Consider the following 12,417-nt stretch of genomic DNA (forward strand, 5'->3'; position numbering starts at 1 on the left):
CAGGTTCAAATTGTATGGTAACCGGGGGCTTGCCTAGGATCACATAGGCGCCTATCCCCGTCTTGGAGCCATCTGTGTATATTGTAGTTGCTGGGACTAATGGCTCAGAGGCAGTAACCTTTGGAAAAATTATAGGGTGCTGAGTGACAAATGACAAGATAGGGTCTTTAGGGTATTGATTGTTTATATCCCCATGGAAAACACATCTCAGAATGGCCCACGTATCTATGCAGGCAGCCAGGGTCTTGATCTGGCTGGCGGTATAGGGTACTCGGATGGCTTGTGGTCCAAAATGTTGGACAGCTCTATCATGCACTTCAAGGGCCAATGAAGCGACTGCCTCCGGGTAATGCTCTATGACTTTTGCAGGTGAGACCTTAGGGTGTATCCACAGTAATGGTCCTTTCTGCCAAATCACCGCTGTGGGCTGTAGACTAGTCTGTAGCAAACAGACATCAAAGGGTCGCCCTGGTTCAATTCTGTGTAAGGTAGCCCCACCTAAGGCTTTTTCCACTCTCTGTAAGGCAGCTCTTGCCTCAGGAGTGAGCCTCCTGTGGGAGGCTATATCTGGGTCTCCCTTTAGAAGGTCGAACAGGGGTTTGAGATCTGAATTTGGTATATGTAAATATGGCCTAATCCAATTAATGTCTCCCAATAGCTTTTGCATGTCATTTAGGGTCCTAACGCCATCCGTCCTAATGGTGACCTTCTGCGGAGAGACTAGCATAGGGGAGATTCTCGCACCTAAGTAGGTCACCATTTCTCCTCCCTGAATCTTGTCGGGGGCAACATGCAGATTGGCTTGTCTCAGGGCCTCGACCAACTGGCCGAGCATATTATTTAGCATGTCTGGGTCCCTGCCGCTGAGCAAAAGGTCGTCCATGTAATGCACACATCTTATCTTGGGAAAGGATTTCCGTAGGGGGGCCAGTAGGGAATCAAGGTAAATCTGACACATAGTGGGACTGTTGGCCATACCTTGGGGCAGCGTTATCCACTCGTATCTGAGATCAGGGCTTTCTTGGTTAATGGTGGGTAAAGTAAAGGCGAACCTATGGGTGTCCTCTGGATGCAGGGGGATTGAGAAGAAACAGTCTCTAAGATCTATAACATAAACTGGCCAGGACTGAGGGATGGCTGAGAGAGCTGGCAGTCCCCTCTGGACCGCCCCCAGGGACTGCATCTGCGCGTTGACCGCCCTTAGATCATGGAGCAGCCTCCACTTGCCAGACTTTTCCTTAATTATAAAAATGGGGGTGTTCCATGGGGAGGTTGACGGCTTAATGTGTCCTAATCTAAGTTGTGTACTGACTATTTCCGACAAGGCTAATAGCTTCTCCTTAGGCAGGGGCCACTGAGGTACCCAAACCGGATCATTTGACCTCCAGGTGATTTTGATCGAAGTGGGTAGGAGAGCTTCTTCAGCGGCCCCTAAGAAAAACCCAGCCCTTGCCTACCTTTTTTGTTCTCTACTGGTATTGGGGATGTCCGACCCTGTAGGGCATTGCCCAAGCCTTTGCCGGGGGTATATCCCTGGTTCCTGAGTATATCCTTAGCCTGGGGGGAGCAGTTTGACGTAAGCGTGACATCCATCTGAGTGAGGATGTCCCTTCCCCATAGAGACACTGGCAACTGCAACACAAATGGTTGGAAATGGCCCTGATGACCCTCCTCATCACACCAGAGCAGGGTTGAAGCACTAACCTGAGGAGCTGACACCATCCCCAGGCCCTGCAGCGTGTTATCTGCAGTGTTGGTGGGCCAGTTGGAGGGCCAATCCTTTTTGGAGATAATGGAACGGTCAGCTCCTGTATCTAGGAGCCCTGTTATATTCTTGCCATTGACCTTAAGTGAGAGCATGGGCCTTTTATCAAGTATTATATGGAGTCCCTCGAAGACTTCCCCTGAGGAACCGAAACCTTGACTTTCTCTAATTTTCTGCTTTGAGGGGAATCTCTTGTGGAGACTGGGGAGCAGCAAGAGCTGCGCTATCTTGTCTCCTTTATTGATTACCATAGTACCCACAAGAGATTGAACCATAATTTTAATGTGTCCTGTGTAGTCTGAGTCTATGACCCCCGGGACTACTATGAGACCCCGAAGGGCCGTGGAGGATCTCCCGATCACCAGACCCACGGAATTTTCGGGTAACGGTCCCTTAAAGGTGGTTTCAACCACTTGAACACCCATATCAGGCACTAATATAAGTCTGGAGGCGACACTGAGGTCCACACCTGCTGACCCAGGGGTGGCCCTTGTTGAAGGCTGCCATCCTGAGCTGTCCTGTCTCTGGGGCGGGGGCCCGCCTGTGAAGGGGGCCCCCTCTGGTCGTTTTTTGGCTCTCTAGCATCTCGTCCACAAATACGGTTGCCCTGAGCATCAAAGACCGACCTACACTCCTCAGCTTTGTGTGATCCCCTCTTGCATCGCCCACAAACATATGGTTCTTCATTCCTAGGGCGAGGCCTAGCATCTGCATTGTTTGGGCAATGACGTTTAATGTGTCCTGGCTCCCCGCAGGCAAAACACCCTTTAGCCTTACATTCCCCTTCTAACCCGCGAGGTCCCCTCTGCTGTACAGCCGCGGCCAGGAGAGCAGCCACTCCCGAGTTGGAGAGCGGCCCCCCTATCTCTCTGCATATCCTAATCCAGGCGTTGAGGTCCTTGTTCTTATGAGGAGCTATCGCTGCCTTGCACTCCTTTGTACATTGCTCAAAAATCAGCTGCCTTACCAGCGGTCGAGCCACTCCCGGATCAGAAAATATCTTATCGGCAGCATCTTGCATTCGGGCCACAAAGTCAACAAATGGCTCTGTGGTACCCTGAATTATTTTTGAAAGACACAAGGAGGCTGTTCCGGCACCACTTACCTGCTTCCAGGCGCGGAGCCCTATGGCATTGATTTGTTCATAGACAGCGCCGGGGAACTGAGTCTGATCATCAGCGTGCCGACCTTCTCCCATAAGCATTTCCTTGTTCCACCCCCGGTTTCCCCGATTGGCGTTTCTCTCAGCCTGCTCTGCAGAGAACTCTGCGTACCAGGCTCGCCAATCCAGGTAACTACCCGAGGGCAGACACGCCTTTGCCAGCTGAACCCAGTCCACGGGGGTGAGGGGCCCAGAAGACAGGTTCTCCAGCATGGCAATGGTGTAAGGCGCAGTCGGCCCAAAGGTTGTAACTGCATTTTTAAGTTCTCTAATCTGCTTTATCTCAAAAGGCTCCCATGCATTAAGTCCCTGGCCCATAGCTACTTGTACAGGAAATATCCCGTAGGGGCCACTATCTATCCCAGGTGGTGGATGTACCTCATGAGACAAACGTCCCCCCTGCCAAAGCCCCCTGTAAAAATACCGACCCGCCGGCGGCGGAGCATAAGACGGCGGCCATGATTGGGCGGAAAATGGGGGCCTGTGCATCACTTCCTGTTCTGGCGAAGGGGAAGGGAGCTCCCGGGCGGCCGCCCCGCGGCGAGGGATCGCCTCCGGGAACAGCCCCCAAGGTGGGGCGGAAGGCTTCGCCTCCCTCTCGCGCCGGGGAGCGCTCAGGAGCTCTCTACTCCTCCGCAGACCAAGTTGAGCGGAGCGCAATTCACGGCGCAACGCTGGGAAAGAACCCTGCGACTCCTTATCGAGCGACTTAGGCTCCTGACAGCTGGTCTCTTTGGCCTCCTTGCCATTCAACTTTCCCTCGTCCTCGGAGTCAGACGACTCCGAGGCTAGAGCCCCGTCCTTCTCCTTAGCATCTTTGTTCCCCTTAACGGGCCCCTCTCGGGAGCTCCCTGACTGGGCCTGCTCAAATACCCTGCGTACTTTTGTAAGCTCTTGAGAGCTTTCTCCACAACCACCCTCGCTCTTAGTGTTGCTACCTAGCATGTTTCCCATCTTTTAATATGTTACTCACTGCGTGAGGCCCAAGGAATCCGCCACTTACGCGTGAGCCTGAGGGGAGTCTAAAAGCCCTGTAGGTGCGCGCCACCCAGAGCCCAGGCTTATCCCCAACTCACCTGTCTCGCAGCTCTGTACTGGAGCGTTGTCCGCTGTCACGTCTCGGGGGTGATCAGTCCCCGTGCGGGCCTCCAAATGTCGATGTCGCTCCCGGCCGGCAGGAAGGACACACGACAAAGTCTGGCAGTGGACAACCTTTTCTTTTATTTTCCTTCTCCGTACAGCCTGCCCTGGGGTCGCTCCCAGCCGAAGCCTCCTTTGGTCCGCTCCCCGCGGCTCCTTCTGGGCTTCTACTTCCGGGCTTCTTCTTCCCCCCCAGGGGTGGCACCAGTATATATACGGATACAGTGTCCAATCATGTTAAAGTAAGCAAGGCAAGCTGATTGGCTAACATCATCAGTTGCCAGGCAGACTATATTGTTGAGCGGGTTGCTTACGCGGTAAGCAGGAAACTAACGTGCTCGATGGGAGGGGTAATCTACCTCAGGCTTTACTCTTTACTACAGGCCTCACGTCCGCCAAGTGAGGCGACCGGGCTCGGGGCTGCGGCTCCCAACAAATCCCCACAGAGGCATGAAAATTCCTCTAACATTCTCCTAAAAATATAGAGCCCATCACTTATTCAATCTCTTAGACTGAATGCATACCATCCAGCTCTGTGGCACAAACTATGATTCAGGGTGTATGCTATTTCCCCTGGTAATATGTAACTTCTGGTATATCAGAGATAACATGCCAATAACTGATGTCATACTGTACTCCAGGCATGTACCACACTAAAGATATATCTCTGTCTCAAGTCAAGCACAATAATTCTGAACACCTGCTTTCTGTCAAGATCAGTGCTAGATCCTGAAAAGTAAAAATATTCTGGATCTTCATCTCCAATATAATCAAAATGAGGTTTCAATAATGTGCATAGCTGTTGTTTAATAATTCTAAGTGGTAAGATTTATGGTGAAAATAGAACTCAGAGATGACAAGTTGGGAGAAGTGTTCTCATGAGAAAATACTTTAATGAGGTATAGAAAAGCAACTCAGAATAGCTTGGGAGTGTATTGTACACCTGTAATCCCAGCTACACAGTAATCTGAGACAGACTGGGGAAAAGTTTCAAGATTTGTCTCAAAATAACAACAAAAACATATGGACATATGGCGGAGGGTGAGAGAACCCTCTGCCATATAGCCCAAATCTCACCAATATCAAAAGGAAATCCAATTTAAAGAAAGAATCTATGAGTACATATAGAGAGAAGGACAGAGAATATACTGAATTGAAGAAATGAATTCTACCTGACAGAAGAAACAATGTTGCCATCATTGTCCTTGGGAATATTTTTTTTTCCATTTCTTGGATGGATAAGGTGAATAATATGAAATGAACATGGAGAATTTTTCCCTAAGACACACTCTTACCATTACCATTGATGATCTCATTCTCTGGGCAAGGAGTGCAATCAAACAGCAGGCAGCTTTTCCCTCCTGAAAGGTTTTCCTGAATCCATGATGACAATTCTCACTGCATACAAAGCGTGCCATCTGAGGAAAAAATATAGATTGCTGAGTTCTTTGAAATCTATCATTTAGTACTGGAAAGGAAAAAATACATACATAAGTAGTATTACATATTGTATGTATTACAGTATTACATATTGTATTGTGAGTGTTATTTTTAATAACAAAATTAGTAAACACAAAATATAATTAAACATGTTCTTTTCCAATTCATTGGAAAGCTAAGAATAAATGACAAAATTTATAAAATTGAAACAAATTTTTAGATGTCATAGTTTTTCGTATTACAAAAAATTTGGTGTACAAAATCTACAGCAATATTTTGGTTATTTGTTGTTACTGATGTGCTTTATAAAGAATTGAAAAATATCAGGCCCCCAAATTCAAATACCCAATCTAAAAATGGGCATCTGATATAAGCACATACTTCTCAGATGAAGAAATACAAGGGGCTCATAAATATATGAAGACATGTTCAACATCACTAGCCTTTCAAAAATGCAAATTAAGTCAACATTGAGATTTTATCTCACTACAGAAAGAATGAATGCCATCAAGAAATCAATCAATATAAAATATTGGCAAGCCTGTGAGGAAAAATGAACAGTTCCCTACTGCTGGTGGCAGTGGAGTACTGTTGGTGGTTGTAGACTGGTACAACCACTGTGGAAATCAGTGTGGAGATTCCTCAAAATCTATCATTGGAGGCTCCTTTCAAACCAGCTATTTCCCTTCTGTGCATTTTCCCAGAAGAACTGGAATCATCACATCACAGTGATATATGGTCACCCGTATTTACAGAAGCACAATTTGTAGTAACTAAATCTTGGAAACAACCCAAATCCTCATCAACCAAAGAATGGATAAAAAAGATATTTTTTTACCACACAGAATATTACTCAGCTTAAAGAAGGGTGAACTTGAGGTTTTTATGGATAGATGGATGCAACTTGAGGCCATATTCATAAGTCAAATAAATTAATGTGTTATGTGTAAATATCATATTGTCACCTAGTATAAAAAGCATTTAAAATGTAGTAAGATAGAAAATGTACAATAGATATTGTGAAAATGAAAGTGCAAAAAGCACTTAAAAGGAAAGAACAATTAGAATTGAAGGAGAAAAGGGAGAAAAGAAGGAAGAGGTATGTACATAGGTGTACATATAGGTGCATATATATATATATATATATATATATATATATATATACAAGATAGATAATAATACTATTAATCCTTGTAAGTTCAGAAGAACATTTTGTGTTTTCATTGTTTGATCATTTTTATATATATTATATATTAATAATGTATACTTTTATCTTAAATGTAGTTCAGATTATAAAATTTAGGCACAAAAACATGAAAATGACAGAAGACATGGATCAATTCACATATATATAATATGTGAATTGTCAAAACTGAATCAAGTGTTACAAGTACACTAAATAACTAAATATCAGTCAAAGAAATTGAAAACACAATTAAAAAACTTACCAATAAAGAAAAATAACTGGTCCTGATAGATTAATTGCTGAATTCTAAAAGAAATTAGACAAGACCTAATACAACTATTTCTCAATCTTTTTAATGATGTTGAAGGAAAACAATACTTCCAAAGTAATTCCTAAAAGCAAATACTATGCAGATATCAAAACCAGAGAAGGACCAAACTAAATAAAGGAAATTCATGCCAATCTGTTAATGAATATAGATATAAACATTCTGAATAAGATGTTGGCAATAGAATTCAGCAAATCATCAAGACTTTTGACCATGGTCAAGTAATTTCATCCAAGGGATTCAGGAATAGTTCAATATACACAAGTCAACAAATATAATTTACCATATCAACAGAACTAGTGGTAAAAATCACATGATCATATCAATGGATTATCCATTCATAATAAACACATCACAGAAAAGTTGAATAGAATGTCTTTACATCAATCTGGTAAAGGTCATCTATAACAAACCAACACCATGATGCTCACAATAGTCTGAAAGTAAAAGAAATCCAAAATACATCAACAGATGGCAGAGTACACAAAGAGTGGCATATACTCACAAGGGAATAATACTTAGCCATTAAAATTAAGAAACAAACATCTGTCAAAACATGGATGACTCTTGAAAACATGATAGACAAAGGAACCAAGATAAGCCCGCATCCTTTATGAGCGCCTATGTGATATGCAGAATAGAAAGATACATAGAAATTGGACTAAGTGTTTGCAAGGAGACTAAGTGGTGTAAGGAGGAAAGAAGGGAATAAGGATTAACTGAGGAATGGATTTGGAGTTTCTTTTAGAGGGAAGAAATGCTCTAAAATTAGATAGAGTGGATGGTTCCATAACACTGTGAATATACTAAATTGCTCTTTAAAATGAGCTTTAAGTTCTGTGGATTTTATGTCAGTAAACACTTAAGGCCATCTCAGGCACATTTAAGAAACTGCAAGATAGTACTGAGCTTATTGAGAAAGGTCAGGCTCCACCAGTTCTCCAGCATCACCTCCAGGTACAATGACCAGCAATTCCCACTCCACCTGGGTGAAGTCCATGCCTATAAACTGAAAAATTACCATGTCGTGAATCATTGCAAACATCATGGCTCCTGCAAAGGTACTTTAGTGTGGACAGGAAAGGACACAGGCTCACAGGGAACAGGAGGGCTCAGCACTCTTTTGTGGAGCTCTGGTTCAGAATTCAGTGCTAATCTGCTGTCTACTTGGCTGGATCTGAAGGTCCAGTGTGATGCTATGCAGTGATTCTCTCTCTACTCAGAGTGGGAGCTCCTGCAATCTAATCTCTATCAAGCTGCAGAGTTGAGCACAGACGGGAACAATGCAAAGATAGCAGAAATATTTAGTAAGTGAGTGATGATTGGACTAAGGAAGCTCAGATTCCCCTGCCACTTGTGTGTCAGGAACTCAGTAATGAACCTCTTCTTCTCTATGCATCCTTTCTGAGTGGAGGCTGGGAAGAGGGAAGACTGAGCTGTGGAGGAGGTAATGAATTGCAAGAACTCAGCATGCTTAGTTTTCTGACAGCCTGGAGGCCTTTCCACCCATCTGATTGTACAAAGCCCAATGAGTACATTTAAAAATCATGCACACAACAAGCACACTCACAGTGCACACATTCACCCCTCACATATACCTACAGCTTCCATGAGAATCCAGGTTGCCTCTCAACCCACACAGCAAAGAGGGCTCAAGGTTCTTGATGATTATAGATATGTCCTAGGTGAGGAAAATGATGTTCTGATGGCATTGTTGTTTTTATCAGGTTTGCAGAAGAATTAAGAATCATTCTCTCATACAGGTGACACAAAAAACCCGAAAACTCAAACTCCCATTTTACAGGAGTTTCCATCAGACCCAGGAGGTTTTATTCTTGGAATCTACTCCTGCTATGCCTTCTTTGCAATCCTTAGATGTGCTGTACCACAGTATGAACTGGGGTCCATAGGACCTGACTCCCATGGCTCCAGATTGCCAAGTTGATCATGCTGTCCTTAAACTTGTGATTCTTTTGCCTTGAATTCTGAGACTGAGTGTGGCCCAGATGCCTAGCCTGGAAATACAGGTTCATATGACCATGACCAGATTCCTTTATTTCTTTCAAAATAATAATAATAGTAATAATAATGATAATTACTCAGCTAATGTGTAAGAAAACCTCAGGGTTAGTCAGCACAGGAAGAATACAGGACTCACCCAACAGGACCCAGAGGAGGAATTCAGGTGACTGGCCCTCCTCTTCATTGTGGTATTCAATAATAAGACAAACATTAACCACAAAGTAGGAAGATAAGATACACACAAGTGACAGTTGTGACTATAAAGACCAAAAAACCAAATATTAGCCCAAAAGTTGAAAATGACAAAATGAAAAAGCAAAATGCAATGTCAAACATCTAGTCTATCAAAAGCAAGAAAAGGTGACAGTGAAATACCAGATTTTAGAAGTCATATACCAGAAACCTCTGAAAAGATAGCACATAAAATAAAGAAACAAGTTCATAAGGCTATAGAGGAAATCAAAATATAAATAATTTCTCACATAAAGGTAGAAATAACAACCTTAGTAAATGAGATGTTCAGCATACCTAGAGAAGAATTAGATAATAAAATTGATTGAAACCTTAAATGAACAATATAGAAAACAAGCAGAATCCATGAAACAAACTCAAGGAGATATCCAAAAAACAAAAATTCTATTGAAACCTGGCAAAACCATTTAAATGAAGCCGAGGATAGCATTTTGGACCTTGAGGACATGATGGCAGATAGTGATCATGAAAGGGTAGAACTATGAAAAACAACAAAGCAGCATGAAAAAACTATCCAGCAGCTTCAAGATGATGCCAAGAGAAATAATATAAGACTCATAGGCACCAATGAAGATGCAGAAGTCAACACAAAGGAGATTGTAAACTATTTACAGAATAGCAGAAAATTTCCCACACATAGGGAAAAAATCTGATACATAAATAAGTGAGGCATGGAATGCCAAGCAGTCACAATCAACATAAGATTACACTAAGGCATATAATAATTAAGTTCCCCAACATACAGCATAAAAACTGAATACTAAAAGCTGTTAGAGAAAAGAAGTATCTCAACTATCACTTTGAGGAATCAACAACTTGGATCTGATATTACTAAAAAGTTTTGACACTTCAAAGAATTCACCAACAAAGTGAAAGGAAAATGCACCGAATGGGGAAGAATTTTAGCACACAATCCCTCAAACAAAGAACTTATATCCAGAACATGTAAAGTGTTGAAAAATACCAAGCCCCCCAAATTCAAAGATCCTCTCCAAAAATGGACATCTGACATGAACACACTTTTTTCTAATGAAGATTCACAAATGGAAAAATAAATACATGATGAAATGCTCACCATCAATGGTCATTTGAGAAATGCAAATTAAAACAACACTGAGGTATCATCTCACCCCAGAAAAATGGTTGTCATCAAGAAATCAACTGATGAAAATGATGCAGAGGCTGTGAGGAAAAAGCAACACTTCACCACTGTTGGTGGGAATGTATACTAGTACAGCCACTGTGAAAATCAGCATGAAGAATCCCCAATAAACTAGGATTGGAAGTTCCATTCAATTCAGCTATTCTCCTACTGGATATTATCCCAGAAAAATTGAAAAGGTCATGTCACAATAATATATGTACACCCATGTTTACAGCAGCACAATTCATAATAGCTAAATCTTCTGTACATCCAAAATGCACATCAACTGCAGAGTGGATGAAAAAATTTGTATTTTTCTAAAATGGACTATTACTCAACTATAAAAAGGATGATCTTGAGCCCTTTGTAAATAAATGGAGGTAAATTGAGACTATCCTCATCAGTGAAATAAACAAGACTCACTGTCTGTGTAGTGAAAAAAATAATAAAAACTTAAAGAGTAATAAGATCCAAAATGTATAATAGATATTGTTAAAAATGAAAGGGATGGAAAGTGTTATAAAGTATATAACTGTATGTATAAGTGTTTAAGATAGATGATCATATCACTAAATTTTTATTGGATTATTGAACAGAATAGTTTGTACTGCCAATGTTTGAGTGCCTATCCAATTTTTATGATCTTATTTTGTAACTTGAATAACTTTCTATAATCATCATGTACTGTATCAACCAGCAATTTCTTAGTGTTAATATTTTTTAAATTCTGTATTATTCTACCTTTTTATATTTTGCTTCTTCTTTTCTTCTTTAAATAATAAAAACTAAAATAACAAATCTGACATTCACACTAGAGATAAAAGAGATACAAGAGCAGAAAACAAAATATGATTTAAGTAACTTAGCAAAGTGCAGATATGAGAATATGTATAATTAAAAATATGAAAATTAATTCAGGGATAACAACTTGAAAAGCATTCACTCATCTGTACTAGCACCGTGGTTTGTAATTTTAGGCAGTACAATTTGTTATGCTAGATGAAATGATTACACTAAAAATGAGATTGTATTTTAAGGTAAAAAATATTTTCGTTGAAACTTTTGGAATGAATAATGGAGGTGGTGTTTAAGTTTGAAATGTTAAAATAGATGGTAGAGACTAAATATGGTTGTTATATTTAGAAGTCTGTTTCCCCTAAACTTTCTCCTGTTCTTCAAACCTGTCAAAGGGTTATTCTTATTTCTTATGAGAATAACTTCACACTTAGGAACAAAGATGCAGCTCCGCACTTCTCTTGGTGTTTGTATTCATTTTTACTTATTTTATCTTGTGTTTATAGCTTGAGAGGAAGCATGCCATTTTTAACGTGTTGAGACTGGTTTATTTGATTTAAGCACATTTCATTCCGTTTTATCCATGGCCTTCAAATAAAATGACTTTGGTTTTGTAATATTAAGGTCAATGAATGTAAACTAGCAGACAATTCAATCGTTTAGAGGCTCCTCCAAAAGTCTAAACTACAAATATTTTTAATTTAGTAATCCCACTACTGAGTGTATGAGCAGAGAATACAAATCAATTTAAGGACATATTTGCTCTGTCATTTCCTTTGCAGAATTACTCAAGCAGCCAACACATGAAACGAAACAGAGCATCTACTCACAAGTGAGTGCAAAACAAAGTGCATATATTTCTAATAAAACACTAAAGTCTCTTTAGAAAAGACCAATTCTGTCATGTTCAGCAACATGGATAAAAGTAGTTTATGTTGGATGATGTAAGGGAGGCATGGAAAGAAAGACACTATAGATCTCTGTTACACCAAGGTTAAAAAGCCAAACACAGAGAGAGTAAACTGGGAAATAAAAGTATTTGGATAGATTTTGGAGAAAGGAAACAGCTTCATTCAGACAGGAGGAATAATTTAGCAGTTTTATTGTACATCGTTCTTCATATAGAGGATAACAAAACGTTGCATTTGTTTCTGTTCATCACAAACTGATATAAGATTTGTAT

This window comes from Cavia porcellus, unplaced genomic scaffold (assembly GCF_034190915.1).
Source record: "Cavia porcellus strain 051 isolate PalLab524CR breed Dunkin Hartley unplaced genomic scaffold, mCavPor4.1 scaffold_17, whole genome shotgun sequence".
Taxonomy (NCBI): Eukaryota; Metazoa; Chordata; class Mammalia; order Rodentia; family Caviidae; genus Cavia; species Cavia porcellus.